General features: G+C 37.2%; 1 protein-coding gene across 10 annotated transcripts in view; it reads left to right on the top strand.

The window, feature by feature from the left end:
• The window catches only part of SOX5 (SRY-box transcription factor 5), a 1,103,086-nt gene that overhangs the window by 16,740 nt on the left and 1,065,142 nt on the right, over positions 1 to 21,204 (top strand). For 2 of the 10 annotated variants that reach the window (XM_043882227.1, XM_043882229.1), the window contains exon 1: positions 8,576 to 10,211. The exons of the other annotated variants lie outside the window; for them this stretch is intronic. The gene's annotated coding sequence lies outside the window, so the exon portion shown is untranslated. Of the gene's footprint in view, positions 1 to 8,575; positions 10,212 to 21,204 lie in introns of those variants that run through there. 10 annotated transcript variants of the gene reach the window in all.

Below are 21,204 nucleotides of genomic sequence, written 5' to 3'. Positions count from 1 at the left end.
AAACAAAAAACAAACACACAGTTACTTTGACTCTGTAAGTGTTGTTTATCACTGAGAATTTTGTATATTGATTACTTGTACTTTTTATAGAACTTTTTTGGTTTTCCTGGAGTTAATAATGGTTTCTATTCAAACCCACGAGTTTTAGTAAAAGTGTTCAATGTTCCCTGGGATTTCTGAGTCAGGCTTAAAAAGGGGGAGTAACATAATCAGGGTAGACTTTAGGGGCAGTCAGCTGTGGTTGAAAAGATCATTTTATCCCTGACATCATTTAGAATTATTCTTAGAATTAGATAATAAAAAGCCCATTGACTTTTAGTTAGTTATATTGTTCTTCTTAAAAGTTCTGCAGACACTACATCCACTTATTGCCTGTACTTGGGCACACTGCTCCTGCCAGCCTGCCCCTGGTAAGGCTCTGAGTTAAGCTTAGAAAGGCAGAGGGAGGTACTCTGAGAAGGGGGGAAGGTATTCCAAGCAGACAGGACAGTGTGACTGAAAAGGCAAGAAGGTGAGAAATAGCATGGCGTGTTTGTGAAATTACAAACCGCTGGTGTTGGTAGAACATAAAGTACATGATAGGAACCAGCTGAGATGAGGCTGTGATGTTGGCAATGGTCGGATCAAGGTGATCTTTTTGTCATAGACCCAAATGCCCCAAATTCTGTCTTGTAGGTCATGGGGAACCTTATGGTGTTGAATAATATGGTCTGTTTTGCTTGTGAATGAACTAATGGCATACTGCACAAAAAAATGGAAAACTGTCTCAAGTCAGCAATTAAAATGCATATTTGGTGACATGTTACTACTTTAGGGGTACCCCACCAATAAAGTTTTTAGAGCACACAGTCCTTTAGAATGTGTGCATGCATGCATGCACACGTATTCATAATTTATGTACATGTGTTGTACTGGACCTAACACTCAGCCTGCAGTAGACACTAAGGGCAAGGTTCGGTTTAAATGACAGTTGAAGTAATACTGGTAGTAGTCCATCGGAGTTCCCTGGAGACCAACTCTGACGTGTAGAGTTGCACGCATTGGGTTTATTGGGAAGGCTCTTGGGGACAACACCCTGAAGGGCTGAGGAAGGCAGGATGAGTCTAGGGACTGTGATGCAGCTGAGGCTTCAGCTAGCCTGCGCATAACTCTGGAACTGGATGGCTCCTCAGAGATGTCCTGAACTGAGGCAAGGGGGCCAGGCCTTTGTAACCATACGATGGTGCTGGATGTGAGCCATCCCTGAGGAGCAGGGGAAGTTTGTATGAGGGTAGTTCTTCAGAGGGGGCTTAGATGTGAGTATTCAGCAGCCAACACTCTTGGAAACTGGGAAATGAGCACCACTAAGTAGCATACTACAGTATCCACTAAATGCAGCCTTCTGAGACTCTACTTTTTTGAATTCCCATAGATTTTCCTTGAAATATGGCTGACAAAGGGGTAAGCAGTGGGTCTTAGAGATATAGTTCTGCCATTTTCCCATGCTCACTTGTATTTGCATTATTAGTATTACTTTGAAAACCTCTGGACTTTTGTAGGATATATTTTAAAACCATTTGTTAGCTTAATGTGAATTAATTTAACTAAATGTTTAGATGGTGTAGTCCGTAAGGCCACAATGTGTGACAAAATGGTGAGACAGAAGACAGTGGCATTAACATTCAGTCCTTCTAGTTGTGAAATGAAGGCCCCTGTGGCAATCTATTAATAGTTAGATTAAAAAAAAGAAATATGTGGATCATTGGAACTTCCAGCTTTGGAGAAAATGTCTTTATGAAATGAGACCAAGAGAACATTTTAATTGGAGGTAGGATAGCTGATTGGACATAGACGTATGGTGATAGAGATGGTGTCTCTGTGTATTGACAAACGAGGAGGAATTCTTGCCCAGTATGCAGACAATAGTGTAGCCTAGGTTTTCGGGTTCCCAGATAGGCATCTAAGTCAGTGTTCTCCTAACTTGCTTTGATCATGTATATACACCATGAATAAAAAAGAAAATATTGCTTTACTAATAGTAAACATACAAAAAGAGACAGTAAAAGGCCTGAGAGAAAGAGGGAATAAAGAATATCTATATAATAATAAATGTAAGCAAAAGTTGTAATATTTTCTTTTAGCATGCTAGTGGATTTCTTTCTTTTTATGAACCCTCCTTGAAGACTTTTTCAGCTAGTTTCCTCGAGTGTAAGTTATATACTAAATAGGGGAGAAAGTACTGGCAACAAACTTTGATGGTTTTATGAGTTTGATCTGTGCAACTATTTAAATGTGATAGCATGAATTACAGGTATTAAAAAATAAGGTTTCTCCATGGCTGATTCATGTCAATGTATGACAAAAACCACTACAATATTGTAAAGTAATTAGCCTCCAACTAATAAAAATAAATGGGAAAAAAAAATAATGTTTTAGAATGGGCTTCCCGATGGCTCAGCGGTAAAGATTCTGCCTGCAATGCAGGAGACACAGAGATGTGGGTTTGATCCTTGGGTTGGGAAGATCCCTTGGAGTAGGCATGGCAACCCACATCAGTATTCTTCCTTGGAGAATCCCAGGGACAGTGGAGTCTGGTGGGCCACAGGCCATAGGGTTGCAAAGAGTCATACACGGTTGCAGCAACTGAGCGCAGACGAACATGAGGTTTTAGAACACAGTTGTACTTTACGGCATTTTAAAAATCATGAAGGGAACGCATATGTGTGTGTATTTGTGTGTGTGTGCGCTAGCCAGGGTCATGATGACTTAGCATTTCCTCATGTCTAGCAATTCCTCATAATTAACTAGAAGGTTGGGGCCACACTGACACCATTACCCCTCTGAATATCTGGCTCTAATTTATGAGCCATATCCTGCCTAATATGCCAGAATGCTTTTTGAATGTTCTCTCATTGCTTATTTTTTCTTGGATTCATAGATTTATAAATCAGTTACATACCACAATGAAAAGATGTCTTTATTTGTGTCTCTCCACAGTAGAGAACCTGAGAAGACAAAACCTTTCATAAATGTAGTAAGTTTCTTCATGTTCTTTTGGAATTTTAAATGTTTGTAAGCATTTTTATAGCGAAACTCAGCCTTACTTTAAAGAATTATTCTATTGTTTTGTGCCTGAATTTTGGGTAGCTTGGCTTTTATTTTGTTAAAGTTCATTTTAGTTGTGTTTTCATTTTTATATTTAACAGTGTCTGCTCATAAAACATTGGTTGCTTTGAATTTCTTGAAAGAAAGGGGATAAATACATTTCAGGTAGCATTATTATTACTTTTCATTAGAGATTAAAAGGTAGCCAGATTTGGAACCAGTATATAGAAGTCTTAATAAGGGTATAGTAATCATGGTTGGATTCCCAAGTAAACCTAATCACAAAATCTTAAATACAGTTCATAAGTTATAAGGTAGAACCTCATTATGCTAGAGAATGGTACTTTTTAAAATAATAAAGACTTGATTCCTTTTTAAATATACATTCAAATGATCTTTCTAATTATTGAGTGAAGGACAAATACTATCTCTCAAAAAAATATTGTGCCCTGACATTTTCAGGTGATTCCATCCATATTTTTATTCTGTTTATAACTATTTGCATATTGATCTTAATAGTAATTTAAAATTTACAATGTTGTTATATTTGAATGTGATTAACTATTATTCATTAAAGTGTGTTTATTGTTAGTCTGTTCTTTGTCACATATAAGAGATGTTGACTAATGGGGTTACCATGGTGAATAATAGAGATTTGGTCCCTGCCCTTATGGAGTTTCCAATTTAGTGAGAAAAGTGGAGATTAATCAGCTAATCATACTTGAGAGACACTCTCTTGTCTAGTGTTGTGACTGGTAACTGGATTGTTAATAAAAAAAAATTGTTAAGGCATAGAATCATAGAGAAATGACATATTCCCTAAATATTTTAGCATTTTAAACAATGTTTAATCAGTTTGTTTATTGCTGTTACATTGTTTATCAATATTCATTAATTTACCAATTAATTGATGTATAGTTGAGGCTTTTAAGGATGAGTCTTGAGTGCCTCTGCTTGTCATCTTGGATAAGTCACACTCGAGATATATGTTCTCTGGTTTTTGATTTGCTAAGAATGATAGGAGAGCTAAAAGGCAAGCAATTTAAGTGCTGAAATTGGTCTTTAAATTTAAAAAAAAATTTTTATTCTAATTTTATGAAGCTATTTGAAACCTAATGTAGTGAGTTTTTTAAAAATTTACCTTTATTCCTTCCAAAGCATTCAATCTAGTGTTACAAATGACATCCTTTTTGCCCTCATATTCTCTCACTTATGTAATATTTAATGAATTTAGTTAATTACAGTAACAAATAGAAATGATATAAGGAGACTTGGATCAAGCAGATAAGTAAAGCAGTTAGAGTAGGTGTGTGGTATGCTGGAGTGGCCTTTTTGCCATTAGGGTACCATGGCTAATTCTATGTTTCACATAGAATTACACAGAGGGGATGGAGCACATGAGTTACTCTGGTGATTAGGTGAAAGTAGGTTGGCTGTGAAAGTTTTACTCTAGGACTCCTGAGAAGTGCTTTGAAGTGTTTTATGGAGATGAGTACGGGGAGCTTTAAGGACATATTATATGGTTGTTGTTCAGTCGCTAAGGCATGTCCGACTCTTTGTGACCCCATGGACTGAAGTGCACCAGGCTCCCCTGTCCTTCACTATCTTCCAGAGTTTGTTCCAGTTCAGATCCATTGAGTCGGTGATACTATCTAACCTATTCACCCTCTGCCTCCTCCTTCTCCTTTTGCCCCAGAGTGGCTGGGGCACAGAAAAGAAGGGCAAAAGTCATGAAGAATGAGGCTGGAGGAGGGGGCAGGAGTCCTGTCACGTAGGGTCTTGTAGAGGCTGCTAAGGTTCTGAGTTTTTATCACAAAAGTAAGGGCAAGTAGTTAAAGGATTCATATTTGCATTTTTAAAAGATCATTCTGGCTGTTGTTTGGAAAATGGAATGAATAGGGCATCAGTTCTGTAGTGATTAGAGTAGTCTAAATAAGAAGCGTTGTCCTTGTCTCCAAAACTATTCTTCCATTTTTCAGGGCCTTATCCTGCTACAAGTCTAAACGGGTCCTTGAAATACTTGAGGAAAAGCAGAACCTAAATTCATCATAGATATAAATCTTTCAGTATCCCCAAAGACCAGGAATAGTAGTTTCTATAGTGTACTTTGCTTACCATTTTTCCTTTTATATTTGTATTTATATTCACAATTCCAGCATGTCATGTTTTCAAGACAATAGAAAAAAAGGGAAAGGCATTCTTTTAAGCTTGTACCACACTATTGATTTTCTTTGAAAGGACAACAAGTGTATTTATTTTATCACCGTGGGTCTAAAAATTAACCATGAAACATCATTTTCTACTTCTAAACTATGTGTAACAAAGAAATGCTTTATTGCAACTTCATCAATAATTCAAATGCAACTTAAAAGAAACTAGGGCAGCACAAGGAAAAAAAAGCACACTTGTTCCATAATTGAGTCGATTAAATAGTATTGAGTCCCATTGTCATATTCATATTGATGAAACAACTTTTATAACTGCAAAGACTCTAATAAGAAATAAGACCTCAGAATTATGAGACAATGTCATAGACATTTCTGTGTTTTTTTTTTCTTTTGTAAAATACAAACAGCGAAAGCAAGCTTTTCCTTGTGTGCGATAATGAAGGAACAGCTTTTGAAAGGTGCTTTTATTGGGATTTTAGTAGTTTTCAAGGCTGCGCAGTAATAGCCCAAGCTATTTTGGAACTGTGCATACATTAGTGTTCTTGTGCAGCATGATACAATGATGTGTGAAAAAGTATACGATCACACCTTGTTTAAATTTGCAGTTTTTGTGCATAATCCCACAGTAAGCTCTTGTCAGGTTTTGACTGCACAGGGGAGAAGAAAGTTTAGAGCAGCCTACAGATTGGGGTCGGGTGTAAATATCCAACTATGAAAATAAGAAATTTTAAAAATTACATTTTTTTGAAAGATCAAAGGAGTTCAGTTTATATGATATGATATGTATAAATCAACCTATGGTGAGTTTTGCCCGTGGAAGCTTCAGAATATGCATAAATAACCTTCCGAATGAAGATGTATATCTGCTTTATTTTGTATTTGCAGAGTGTGAGTGAAAAGTACGGAGTGTGATTTTTAAAGACAATGATCACATTATAATTTATGCATTCATATTAATGTTGTTTTTCAAAATTGTCACCCAGAGAAGCAGAACCCTGATTCCATTGATGCCCTTGTTCAAAACATTTTGGAAAACTTCCTCTCCGAATTGTCTTTTGAATCATTTGCAAGCCTGACTAAAAACATCCATCTCATTACTTTCTATTCGCATTTTATACCAATATTCATCATGCTTTTTTTTTTTATTCACCAGAGTTGGCTATAAATGTCTCTGTGAAATGATGAAAATGGCTAAAATTGACTTTCAAATTATGAAATTTGTCACCATTGAGGATATTTAGAAATGTGTATGCATGTGTGTGGTACAGACTTAGAAAGCAGTTTCTAAAGGAGGGAGAAATACTTTGAATAATGGCTGAGCTGTAGAGTGAGTAAGTGGCCTTCTCAGGTGACCATTGTGAAGGGAAAGCATGTTTGGATGACATGGTATGTTTGTTTAAAAACCAGTCACATTACTTTTTAATGACCCTCTATATTAGTTTTCACAATGTATACAAAGAAAGATGCAAATATGCCTTTTGGAATGCAAGGCCAAAATATCTTACACAATTAGTGGCATATTTTATTAGTAAGACAATTAAAGAATTAAGCAACTACAATGTTAATCCTGTGTTGGCATATTCTTCAGATACTGGTCTTTCCATGAGAATGTCTCTGTATAGTTTTACTTTATTTAAATACTGTCCTTTACTGTCTGATCCTTAAGTATGTGTATTTCCATTAGCATCTTACGTAATTCATACTTATTTTCATGTCATTTGAATATACTAGTTGGTAGCATGTGAAATTTTCATTTCAGTTGACCTCTCCCTAGTAAGTAATTGACCCAGTTTTCAGAACTATTAGTGCTTGTTTTCTTAACCATTAGTAAAAAACCCAAATAGTCACATGTACTTGAAATGTAAAATAATTGGAAGGACTTCTAAGTATTTTCTTAGTTTAAAAGCAACCTGTGATCATTCAGAACAACTCACACACAGTGTGTGTGTGTTAAATGACTTATGAATAAAATGAAAATGAATTAGTAATGTACAAATCCAGAATGACCATTTACCTCCAGTTTGAACATCTTTATTGTGTTCTTTTTTTTCAATGGGTAGGAAATGAAAGAAGCAATCACTGGAGAGACTCAGTTGAGTAGTTTTTATTTTCTGAGTATTAGATTTGGTATCGGTATTAGAAGGAGAGCAAACAGCTCAAATATAATTTTGCCATGGTCGGGTTTTGTGACCATGAAAGGTAAGTGAAGATTAGATGTCCAGAGATCACAGAGAGTTTAGGACAGCTTTCTGAGGCTGGGCAGGACTCTTGTTGATGAGTAAAGTTTTATTGAAACACAGCCATGCTCATCCATTTACATATTAGCCATGACTACTTTCAAACTCTAAGAGCAGAGTTGAATAGTTGTGGCAGATAGTATACAGCCAGTAATACTAAAATATTTAACCTGTGGTCCTTTAAGAAAAAAACAGCTAGACCTGAAGATCAAGGACCACTAGTTGTACGTGACCTCCCCATCTTTATGAAAACTCCAAAGCATTTAGAGAGCCTGTTTGGAAATTAGAGGCAGCAGCCACAGCATATTTGGAAGATGACTATGATCCATTTGTCAGAAGATATAAAATGAAGCAAGGTTTAAGAGAAACTCAAAGCAAGAGTGGACTCTATAGCAGGTTTAGTTAGTTGGAGTTAGTGCAAACAGTTCTGCCCCTTAGGTCATAAGGCTCAGCAGAAGCCCGAAGGTAGTTTTTGACTTCCAGCTTTGGGTGTCACTTGGTAGCTCTTTGAAAATGAATAGATTTAAGTGGAAGCAACCTAGATGTCCATCAACAGATGAATGGATAAAGAAGTTATGGTACATATATACAATGGAATATTACTCAGCCATAAAAAGGAACACATTTGAGTCAGTTCTGATGAGGTAGATGAACCTAGAACCTATTATACAGAGTGAAGTGAGTCAGAAAGAGAAAGATCAATATTGTATTCTAACACATATATACAGCATCTAGGAAAATGGTACTGGAGAATTTATTTACAAGGCAGCAATGGAGAAACAGACATAGAGAATAGACTTATGGACAAGGGGAGAGGGGAGGAGAGGGTGGGATGTATGGAAAGAGTAAGATGGAAACTTAGGTTATCATATGTAAAATAGATAGCCAATGGGAATTTGCTGTGTGGCTCAGGAAACTCAAACAGTGGCTCTGGGTCAACCTAGAGGGGTGGGATGAGGAGGGAGATGGGAGGGAGGTTCAGAAGGGAGGGGATATATGTATACCTATGGCTGATTCATGTTGAGGTTTGACAGAAAACAACAAAACTCTGTAAAGCAATTATCCTTCAAAAAAAAAAAAAACACAAAGCAAAACTGGTATTTGATTATGAAGATCTGGTATATGCTTTTGCACCACCATTCAGTATAGCTAACACACCCTTCAGAGGCAGTAAAGACTTCTAGTTTAACGTGGTATGCAATTTGTGTTATAGTGATTCTTTTATCCTGGTTAACTATGTCCACGTTTCTTTTTTTCTGGTTTTGTGATCCTGTGTGGGTTTTCTTTTGCTGAATGCCTTTATCTTTGACTGTTCTAAAAATTTTAAAGTCCATGGTTTATGCAGGAATTGTTCCAGACTAATAGCTACTTCCTTCATATTAAACACCTTAGTTAGTTTGCGTTATTAATGAATTGGGTACTGCTTTGTTCGTTTTTCCAACAGCGGAAACAGTTTTGGGGACTGAATCAAGCTTGACATGTGCTGTACCTTTAGTTTTTTGGAAACTTTATTTTACCTATTAACTGTCATGGATTTTTTTTACAACAAATGTCATATTGGAAATTCCATTGAAGGAAAGTATAACATTGTGATAATGTTTACTCACAATGTAATTATTCATTGACAATTTCTAAAATCTGTAATAAATTAGAAAATAAAACCCTAGCAACTTTTTTGTTCCTCATTAAGAAAAGTAGATTCAGAAAGCTTATATTATAAATGTATCATGGTACTGCTTACCAAAAGTTAGGAGTTTTATTCTTGTAGGAGTTAGGCTATTAAGTAATGTTTATATAATCCTGATAAACATTTCTCCATGACTGAATTTTGAGTGGAAAACTTTCTTTCCTAAAAGGCTCTGAGTGAAAGAAAAAAAAAAAAAGCCTGTCCTCTGACTGTGTATCGTGTGTGTGTGTGTGTGTGTATGTGTGTGTTTAGATCCATCTTAATACCAACTAATGCCAACATCTGGCAGAGAGATGGAGAGATCTGGGAATTTGTTGCTTGAAACCCTGGGACAAAGTGTTCTGCTCTGACCAGCAAACATAGTTGTGGACTTGAACTGGAATCTTCAGGGGCAGAAACGTCTTAAGTGTCTGGAAAATTGGCCTGTTGAGTCACCATGCAGGCACTAAAACAAAACTAATTTTAAGCAGGTCAAAGTTCAGTGATTCCCTCTGGAATTCAAACTTTTAAAAAGAGTCTCATGTTTAAGTGAAAAGGGTCAAAGTTGATGCACTGTTACAATGTTTTGAATGCTTTCCCTTAAGAACAGCCACCCAGGCTGGGATTAGCATGAGGAACTTCAAGGCTGGCACATCAGCGTCTGGGTTAAAAATATTTTAAAGCAGTAAATGCAGTCAGTGCAGAGAGATCCCTGGGAGCCTTTCTATTCAAAAATGTGTGAGCTCAGGGCAGCAACTGCAATGTAATTTAGGGCAGTGTATGCTTCATAGCTTTGGAGAATATTGCTTCCCGCTAATGTTCCATCGGAGGATGGTAGGATAGTAGTCATTTTAGAAGGTGGTATTCCTGTTTGTCTTACATCAAAAACTTCAGAATAAATAAAAGGACACATCAACTGAACAAGAAATGTAACTATGGAAAAGTACCAATGAATCTAAATTTGAACTGAACAGATACAAAATCAGCATGGGTGTAGGAATAGTTTTAAGGCGGAAGCTACGGCAAAAGCGACTTCCCAGGGAATGAACTGCACAGGTATGTACCATGTGTGGCAAATAGCCTGCAGAAACTTTGAAGAAAGTACCTCGTCAACAGTGAGGTTCTTGAACTATGACCAGATGTACTGCTGTTGAATATTTGAATTGAGGAATTATTTTAGAAAATGGAAACCTAGGAGATTTAATTTGGGTAACTGGCTCAGATGATATGTAGATATCTGAGGATGCCAAGGAATTAGCTAGTCAGAATTCCCTGAATGAGATTGTACTGGGATCATATGGTGCCCTTACCCTGAAGTGTGTGATTCCTGCACTTTTGATGTTACCATGTTATACACTGCGGCTAAATGCAATTGACTAGGTATTTTCTCAGCCTGAAGATCTTATTGCTGACTCCGATGAGACCTAAACAGCATTCTTAGACATTAAAAAGAGCCTGTCATTTTATGGGTTGTGTCTAGGAAAGGAGAGAGGAACATTTACTCTGCCTTCAAATTTAGAGACTCAGCTAAAAACTGCAGCTATGAAATTTGGCTGGTATCCATCGTCTCCTCAACTTCCTATAAAACTTTGGTTGTTCGTATTAGCTGTTTTCTTTTTCCATGAAACCAGTTGCAGAATATTTCTGTTACTCTTCATCATAAACCTGTGATACTCCCTTTGAAAAAGCTTTACTTATTTAGTTATTTATTCAGTAAATACCGGTTATCCCAATTTGAGGAATTACATTTTGCATTATTTTGACTGTCTCAAGAGATATGAACTCAGTCATGTCGGTTTATTTTAATGAGATAAGCCAGTCTCACATGATAATTTTTATCAAAACCTAGAATAAAAATGCATGAGGAGGAAGGAAAATCCAAGTTATTGTATGATATGATGATGACTGTAGTACAGTTATTAATTGGAAAGTAAGCTGAGCTGAGCTGAAAGATGAGAGGATGTTTTGCATGATTCTTTATGTTCCTTTCACTAATCAAGGTTGATAGAACGTGGCCTTTGATTTGGATCCTTGAATCCAGTTATATTTATAATTATTAACATGATAAATGTTGCTTATTTTAATGTAGTCATACAGAAAGAAGAATGAGAGAATCAAATATTGCAGAGGTTAAATAGGAAAAGTAAAATGATTTAATGTAGGAGTAGTTTGAGGCTAAGTTCTTAGATTTCTTCGAATCTTAATTATGGACCAGCAATTTAAATTTTTGAGCAGGGAATTTTCAGAACAAAGCAGACTCATGGATTTAGAGAATGAATTTATGGTTGCTAGTGGGGAAGAGTTGGGGGAGGAGGTAGGGAGTTTGGGATAGACATGAAGACACTGTTCCATTTAAAATGGATAACCAACAAGGTCCTACTGTAGAGTATAGGAACTCTGCTCCATGTGATGTAGCAGCCTGGATGGGAGGGGAGTTTGGGGGAGAATGGGTTCATGTGTTAATAATATATGTGGCTGAATCCATTTTCTGTCCACCTGAAACTATCATGACATTGTTAATTGGCTATACTCTAATATAAAATAAAAAGTTTTAAAAAAACCCAAAAAACTATATGAAGAAATACAGAAACCTCAGTATATTCAATATTCTAATTTATTATTTCAACAGGACTAGTTAGCAGTTTTATCACAAACGACCTTTTAAAAAAATAGTGTTGCTCTGAACCTTTGCCCCCTCTACGTGTCTTTGTGAGGAGAACTTTGGAAGAGTCTTAAATCTGCCTGATAGTAAAGTATCGTGACCGTTCTCGTTTTCCTCCATCTCCAGGCTCTGTCAGCTGTTAAAACTTGTGCCAGCAGACCGCTGGCTCGACACGCTGTGCTGGTCCTTTTGTTTAACTGGCCTCGCTCTCAGCTTCCCCACTTAAACCAGCTATCACAGTCCTCTAGGTCAACCAGATAGTTTGCCTCATCGCAAGCTCACCTGAACCATCTTCTGAGGGTAGGGCCTGTGATTTCAAGACCAATCGTCACCTCAGTGGGGAGCTGCCGGGCTCACCTCTATCTTCCAAGGGTTAACAGTAACCTATAATAATAATTTGGTGACACAAAACGCTTCTTTTTATGCATTACCTATTTCCAGAGGCCTAATTTAGGTTTGTATCAAAATGGATATCACAAACAGTCCCGGCTTCCTGCTGAGAAGCAAAGTGCTGCTGAGAGACTTTCTGTTTTCTTTTGGTGGCAGCTGGGAGGGGTGAAGCAACTCTGGGGGGCTGGGGTGGGGGAGGCAAGCAATTGTCAGTCGCTTATAGTGTCGCCGCCGGGACAAGCTGTGGTGGAGAATGGTTTTGAGAGGCAGAATAGCTTGATGGAATTGTTATATCAGGAACTCAACTCTGTTCTATTGCCCTTGATAAGAGGCAGATTTCAGAACAAGGAAAACAGCAGAAGTGGTTATAGCAGATATCTTATTTTTCTGTATGATTTTCATACTTCATGCTCTAGCAGCAATGACAGTGCTTACCCAAGTGTAAATACAAACAATAACCCAGTGCCCAGAAAGTTTTAAACTTTTAAGTCACCACTGAAAGTCTTAATTCCTCATCACAGGATCCCTGGCTGGGCTGGAGGCAGTCTGATCAGAAAACCTGAGTGAATGTCAGCACGTCCCATCGTTCACCTTTTACCCTTATCTTTAAATCGCCCAGTGTCTAACCCAAGCATGCAGGGCTCCTCCATTGTCCTAGATCGTCAAGCAAACAGAAATTTATCATCATAATTTTTCTTATTTAACTATACCCAGGAGTATTTGTACTTTAAATAGAAACTTAGGAAGGGCTGTTTTTCACAACTGTTCAGAGTCAGAATTTCTGGCTGTACTGGTAGTGAGAGATGGAAAAATACGGCAGTGTTATCATGGAGAAGGGGTCTTCCTGGGAATCCTCAGTCCACAGAGGCAAAAAATTACCATTACAGCAAAGCCATGGGCTGATTTTAGCCCAAATGTGGGATGGTAAATGACCTGCGTTTTGGAATTCAGTGATGGAGGTGTGGATGCATTAATAGGCTTTCGGCTCTGTGGCAGCTTCCTGCTTCAGCCCTGGCCTTGACTGTGCCTGGTCCTCCTACCTGGAAAACAGCTGGGAAAATGGCAGGGAGCTGGGCAGATTGTCAAGAACTCCATCCCAGAACTTTAACTCTGGCTCCCACTGCAGCGTTTCCCCCTTGCGTGTTTTCTGAGAGTTCAGGGTTTTTCTTGGCTGGCTGCTTCCCCAAGTGACCAGCCCTCTCCTCTTTTCTGCACGGTACCCTGGGGATGTGCTCTCAGAATGCCCGTTTCCCACCCGCCCCTGGGAGCACCACGAAAGAGCAGCTGTCTGGCTTTGCCACTCCCACTCCGAGCAGAGGCTTGGGTGGCCCGGCCTTTGGCATATACCTAATTTGTGCATTCGAAGCACAGCTTGCTCGGCTCTGCATCTTGGCTCAGCGATCATGCCGATCATGTTCCTATAGGTGTTCATCTTGGGGGTATACTCTTGTAGGGATAATCCATATGTTTTCTCTTTGCAAGGACTCGGTTTTTAAGAGTATTTAGTGGCTATTCCAAAAAACATTAATTTTTTAAAATGTGCTGCAAGAACATATTCATGGCGTTCTTTTTGATTCCTTGAAAAGCTGTGTAAAAACTAGATTTTGAAGGTATTTCTACCATAAAGCCTGCTTTCAGACACATCTATCGTTTCCTTATTTAATGGACCGTAATTCATTTTGTAAACGTTTACTCTTTCAAAGCAGGAAGACTTGCTACCGCCATGGTCTAAGAGTTTGGTCACTTCTTAGGGATGGCTCAGAGCTCCCTTGTAATAGCAGCTCCCTGAAGAAACCCAGAGAAAAGAAATAATATCAAACCTTCAACTGCAGCTTTTGTCCCGTTTAAATTGCAGTGGGTAATTTTGAAAAACTGTAAGTGGGGTGATGATGTAAGGTGGACTTTTAACTCTCTTTTCAAAGTTTCTTCCCATTTTTATGCTTCTTTCAAAACCTTTACCTAGAATGAGAGTGCATTTGTGTAGTTTAACGTCCTTTGTTTTCATGGTATTGTTTTTTTATAATGATTGGTGGGTAGAAATGTGCCAGGGCTTTGGGATCCGAGCCTCCTTTGGACCCCATAGGATGTCAATGGACTCATTAGGATTTAGCCAAGTTTTATGCATTATTCATAATATACATTCACAGCGTGTACACTAACGACCGTCTCCTGTGTCTGCTTAGTCAGAACCATTTGCATGCTGTATTATGGAACCATAATACAGAATGCATTTAGTCACATTTTCTGTATTATCCTTAATACATATTGTCATCATATTCTGTTATGGGGTGTGTGGTGAATGTGTTTAAACAATAGCATGCACTTGTGCATTATGATTCCATAAAAACAAATGTATAATAAAAGTCTTGATGGAAGTAATTATTGCATATGTGCAGTAATAGTTTCTAAAAAAGCCTTCATATTCTCTCTACTTTGCTTTTATTGTTTGATTATCTAGTTATTTGTTTTATGTTATTTTATGCCTGCTGGACGAATGTCCTGAAATTTTTAATTTTGAAAACAACATACCTTCTTTATCCCTCTCATAGCTTCCCTCATTAGTTTCCCTAAATGAGTATTTAAAACTATAATATTTAAAAGAGACTCGATGATTAGGAAAAGCATGTTTCCTAGCTACCAATTAAAGATCTGTAGGGTGTTTGTTATAAAGAGCCTGTGATCCATGTAGTGACAAGAACTGTTATGTATGTGAGAAATTAACATCAGATGATTAATACCATCTTCCATTTCCAGGATAGAGAAGTTCTGAGTTCTAAAGTTAACATGACCCTCACTGATTTAAGAAATTGGCACTTTATCTTTTTATTTTGGACATCTTGCTTGCAAAATGGAAATGAACACTGCTTACTTGCAATTGGGTATCAGATCCATTGTCTTTTTAAAAAATAGTAATTTGGATCAGAAAGAAAAAATCTAGAAATACGCCTATGTGTTGTAGGTATGAAGAAAACAAATTATTTAAAACTCTAAATGATAATTTGCTGAAAAGTTATGCTGTAATGGAAATTGTAGGTAAGAATATGGTGAAAGGATTCATTGAAATTGTATCTTATGAGAGGGTTATTGGTGGTTTTTTTAATACTTTGAAGTCATCTCATTTTCATTAATGACCAGTAAACTCATTTTAGAGTGTTCATTTTGAGAACCCCACAGTTCATTTAATGTCCTCCAAAACTAGTGCTTTTGCACATGACCACTTCTTATTAAACCCTTTCTTGGAACAGATTTGGAGTTAGAAGCATATTGAAGATGGTAGTCTTAGTTTGAAGAGTCTTTTTACTGAAAATGATACTTTTATCATTAATCTGTCTACTTTGCAGTCAGTCTTATATTTATTTGTTCTGCTAGACATTATTGATGAATTTGTTTCAGATAAATGATCTTGCAGAAAGTTTGAAGTATCTCCATTTGATAACATTGTAAACCACCCTTCTCTTGCTTTCTCTCTTCAGCAAGTTTGATAGCATCCAGTTAAAATGGCCTCTTCAGTACTGTACATATTTTTTGGAAATCTGAAGGGAAATTTAGACTTGATGCAAAATCTGATTAATATCTTGTCTGCCTGTCTCAGTATATTATTGTATGTTTCTTCAGTGACTTTCACATAGTTGTTTGAGTCGTGTCTGCATGCTGAAAAGACAGTAGAGTCCCATCTTCTGGTTTTAGACATAGTTCCAGATATGATGGGTTGATTCCAAGTAGCCAGACCCCAAGTAGGACAGAGAAGTATATGGTACTCACCAAAACCTAGATAATTTTTTTCTCTGGTATAATGTGAATTTTTCACAGAAAGATTATTAGAGAAGTAGACAAAAGAAGGTATGCTTTCTCAAATGGATACTTTTCTGATGTAGTGGAAAGAAAGGATCTCATTGGCTGCTGTTTTCAGTTCAGTCAGTTCAGTTGCTCAGTCATATCTGACTCTTGGCGACCGCATGCCAGGCTTCCCCGTCCATCTCCTGAGGCTTGCTCAAACTCATGTCCGTTGAGTCGGTGATGCCATTCAACCATCTTGTCCTCTGTCACCCTTTCTCCTCCTGCCTTCAATCTTTCCTAGCATCAGGGTCTTTTCTGATGAGTCAGTTCTTCGCATCAGGTGGCCAGAGTATTGGAGCTTCAGGCTGCTGTTTTAACAAGCTATATTCTTTCTGCTTTCAGTTGACATTTCCTCCTAGTGGGCTTACTTAACAAAGTTGATTGCTTTGTCCAACTTTTTATTGTCCCCATAAATAATTGCCCTACATAAATAAGGTCCTCATGTTAATTTTTAAAAGTGGATCAAGTGTTTTATTTTCTTTTGGCATTAGTGCCAGTGCATTGGTCCTCTGCCAGTGCAGGAGACATAAGAGATGCAAGTTCGATCCCTGGGTCAGGAAGATACCCAGGAGGAGGAAATGGCAACCCACTCCAGTATTCTTGCCTGGAAAATCCCATGGACAGAGGGGCCTGGCGGGCTACAGTCCATGGGATTGCAAAGAGTTGGACATGACTGAAGCAACTCAGCATAGTTGATTTGCAATGTTGTGCTATTTTCAGGTGTTCAACAAAGTGGTTTAGTTTTATGTACATACATATTTATTCCTTTTTCAGATTCTTTTCCCATAAAGGTTATTACAGAGTATTGAGTAGAATTCCCTGTGTTATACAGTAAATCCTTGTTGATTATGTTTGTATCTAGTAGTGTGTATATTTAGTCCTAATTTCCTCATTTATCCCTTTCCTTCAACCTGTTAATTTAGATTATTTTTTCCAAATTTTTAGAAAAGCCATTGATCCTCTATATATATGGATTAAATGGAATGCCTGAAAATGTTTTGTTTATATCTTTACTTACTAAGATACACTTATAAAGCAGATGGCTAGAAACGAATTCAGTTTTAAAAAATAAAACTTTTTATATAAAGGAGGTTGAATCTAATTCAGTGTAGTCACTTTCAAGACTGTATATACTTCTTTCAGTGATTATGAAATTGCTCAGAATATTTCAGGAACGCCTCCTTGGGAAGTTGCCAGAGAGCCTGAGGCATCTTCTTTTGATAACCTCAGTGGGCAAATTTTCTAACTTTGAAGAAAGTCTTTATATTTCAGATAGTTGAAAGATATATTTGAGCCAGGTCTGGCAAATAAAACAGGCAGGTAGTGAAAAGGGGAGTGGAAGTGGAGGGCAGCACAAATTGTGGAACTGAAGTAACCAGTCTGTTTTCTTGGGTCAGTCATAAATTGGAGGATTACAACACAGCGCTTCTGAAGTCTTTTAAGCAATAATAGCAACCGGGAGATAAGTATACAGTTTCTTAAGCTTAGTTCTTTGAGAACCACACATATTTGTCTGCAGAAGTTTAAAATATGGTTTAAAATAGATGTTACATTACTTTGAAGTTATACCTTACATAGTCACAATAGATTTCAGGTCTTTTTGTGTTCTTCTGCTATAACTGACATGCAAAACTCTGTCCATTTTTAGATTGGTATGCCTATTCTTTCCAAATTATGAAAAATGCACAGTCTTTCAAAGCCATTAATTCTGAGCTCAGATAAGTTGTCTAAATGGGAGAATACTTTGTATGTCTTTTTGGTGTTTCAGATTAATTTTTCCTTTAGTAATTTAGTATTTCCAGATTGAAGTATTTTAAATGTAGATTTATTTTTTTCTGCTCAATTTTGGTCAGTGAGTGTTTTAAGTTTCATAATAACACAATTTATTTCAGGGCGTTTCTTTACTTGAGTCTACTTCTTGACTCTTCAAGACCAGTTCAACTGCTTGTAGACTGGTGAAGTTGCTTGCAAACAGATCACTTCCATAGATAAACAGTAAGAAACATTCACAATTCATATATACACACATAGAGTTTCATGACTAACTTCCATGGTAATATATATAAAAAGACCATGATTGTGGAGATCTATTTAGTAACAGGGTAAATAGTCCAGATAATGGGATTTTCATTTAGGGGTGGATCTCAGATACCTCGGGGCTTCCCCGGTGGCTCAGTCGTAGCGAATCTGTCTGCAATGCAGGAGACACAGGAGACATTAGTTCGATCCATGGATTGGGATGGAGGAGGAATGGGATCCATGGAGTGGCATGGAAACCCATTCCAGTATTCTTGCCTGGAGGATCCCATGGACAGAGGAGCTTGGTGGGCTGCAGTCCACGGGGTCACAAAGAGTCGGGCACAGCTGAAGCAACTTAGCGCAGCACACACTCAGATACCATGTGTCCACATTCCTCATCATGATACTCCTCGGGATGCTCCACTAAGGGAATCATGTTGGAAGGGTTGGTACAAGCAAGAGCAGGTTTAACAAAGAGTGTTGGGATAAGAGGAAATAGTTGAGTCCATTTGATCTTATTGTAGATTATTTGTAAACTCAGATTACTTAGGGAATTGCCATGTTCTTGAGGAGGGTTAAGAAAATAATTTTCATAGTGAGGTGACTAAAGGGGAATATTAATTCATATGTATACTAAAAATGAGATTTAGACTAGTTTGGATTAGGTATCAATTTTTTCTTTCAAATTGAATTAAGGTAGAATTGGTTTTATAAATATTTTCTGTTACCTCCATAACCAGTGAAACTATAGATCACTCTTTAAAGTACCATGAAATCCTAGCAGTTTTAATAGGTGATTTTAATCGTTTTATCTTAGTATTTCTGATCTCATTCTTATTTTTTTTTTGATCTTCACTTTTATCATTTATTTATGGCCACACAGCATGGCTTATGGTATCTTAGTTCCCTGACCAGGGATTGAACCCATGCCCTTGACATGGAAGCACAGATTCCAGTGGTTAGCTGGATTACCAGACCTCATTCTTTAACCTACTCTGTACAGTTGCATTTTGCCATCACAATCTCTAGTCCAGAGAAGAGAACAGATTCTTTTAGCTAACTTAGAAAATGTGTCTTCTCTCTGTTTTCTCTCTCTCTCCCTATGTCCTTCCTTTCTCCCCCCCACCACCCTTTTTTTGTGTGTGTGTTCGTGTGTGTTAATATTAAATTCCCAAGTTAGTTCTTATTGCATATTGGATATGAGTGGAAGAGGGCAATAAAAATTGGTTTTTTAGGAAAGTTCTATGTATAATTTTTATAAGACTTCTCCTAGTTCTTAATGGCTTAAATATATTTGTCTATTAGTCCCGTAATACACCTTGCTTTTGTGTTGCTGCTTCAGAAATAACAGCAGAGCAAGGAGCTAACCCACCATCCAGGTCTTCTGTACTCAGGTGACTTATTTCTCTGAATTTCTCTTTCCTCACCTATAAAACTGGGTTTAACTTACAGGATTTTTGCAAGAATTAAATGAGTCAGTTATATGAACTTCTTGACATTTAGATGTTACTTGTTCGTTCTTTGATTTGGTGCGATGCAGAGCGGCAAGTACTGCAGCTTGATTTGCCGTTATTTTTGTCGATGGTTTTATGGTCTTTAAAAATATGTTTTAATGCTTTTTGATGAAGTTCAAACTTTATCACTTTTCTACTAGAGTGGTACTAGGCCTGCAAATTATTACTTCTGGAAATAAAATACAAGGTCTCTCTTTGGGGTTATGTTCGCTTTGGCTATTCTACAGTTTGGAGTAAGGTTTCTGATGGTACTGCTGCGTGTTGACAGTAACCTTTATACTTAAACTCTCCTAAGATTCTACTTCTTGTTTCTTTTTCTTGAGTAATATAAATTCTGTTTCAGGTCTGGGGATGCTGTGTGTATTTTTTTTGTGTGTTAATAGGTATGTGGTATATAAATTGAGTATTTATATCTCATTATTTTGATAACACACTACAGAGATTCCAGTAGTTGTGTTTAATATTTATTTTCAGAAATTCGCCACTGCAGACAAATTTATTGTAGACTGACTCTTCTGAGGAATAGTGAATTTAATTGTGGGGGAAAATCCCAACTTAGTAAAGTAATGTGATATATTATCTGAGTTTATGGGAAACATTTGTAATCTTTCTTTACTTGGGTTTTTTAAAGAAAATTCTCTCCACGGCCACTGCTTGCTTCTGTTTCCTATGTAGTATTAATAACTGGCTTGTACTGGTAAGTTTTAATTCCAAGTGGAGCGATAGGGACAGATACTTCTCCTGGGTGTTGGTTGTAACACCTCCATTTTGACCTTAAGCAAGTCACTTCGTCTGTCTCCTTCATTCTCTTTCTTTCTAGCTTGTCAAGAAAACAGTGATAATGTATTTTTGCAAGACTGTTCAGACGATGAAATGAGATAATATACATAAAGCTCAAATATTCTAAACTTGAGAAGTGGCTAATCAACACTATTTGATAGTAGCTATTAAACCACTGAGCTATTTGCCTACTGTAAGAGACGAACTATAATGACCAGGCTTTCAGGAGTGTTTTGTAAATATTTTATTCAAGAATTTAAATTGATTAGTGAAAATACAATTTTAGAACTGGGACGTGTTTCATAGCCTGTAATCCTTCCTCCAATCCCGAGGAAACTGAGGTCCAGAGATGTTAGACAAGACTTTTAAAGGCACAGGGAGTAATAGGAGAATTTCTCATAGAACCCAAGTCTCCTGGCTCCCTTGCTGGGCTGTATTCTTCTCTTTGCACATGACTGGGTCTATCATTTGGCTTGTTTTTTTGAGGGTAAGATGTCTTTCAAGTGAGAGTGATATAATAACAGTAACATTCATCCTTCTCTCGGAAATAAAGGATTCAGGAGAGGCATTTTCCTTTTGCTTTCTTTTTTCCCTTGTGATTATTGACAAAGCTTGGGATCATGTTGAAACTTGTTGCAAGCACCAGGAAACTCTTTCAACTTTTAATAGTTATCACCCTGCTGCTAATTAACAAGTAGCAAGCATGATTATGCCCCAAGTAAGTTGGAAAGACTTGTCAGACTTTATAATATTTAGATGAGGAAAAGACCTCCAGCCATGGAAAAAAAAAAAAATCCCTGTTGATACTTTCCATAAAAGGGAACATACAGTTAGTTCAAAACCCAGT

Source organism: Cervus elaphus, chromosome 22 (assembly GCF_910594005.1).
Source record: "Cervus elaphus chromosome 22, mCerEla1.1, whole genome shotgun sequence".
Lineage (NCBI taxonomy): Eukaryota > Metazoa > Chordata > Mammalia > Artiodactyla > Cervidae > Cervus > Cervus elaphus.
The sequence above is the reverse complement of the archived record's forward strand: the minus strand, read 5'-3'. Positions and strand labels throughout refer to the sequence as shown.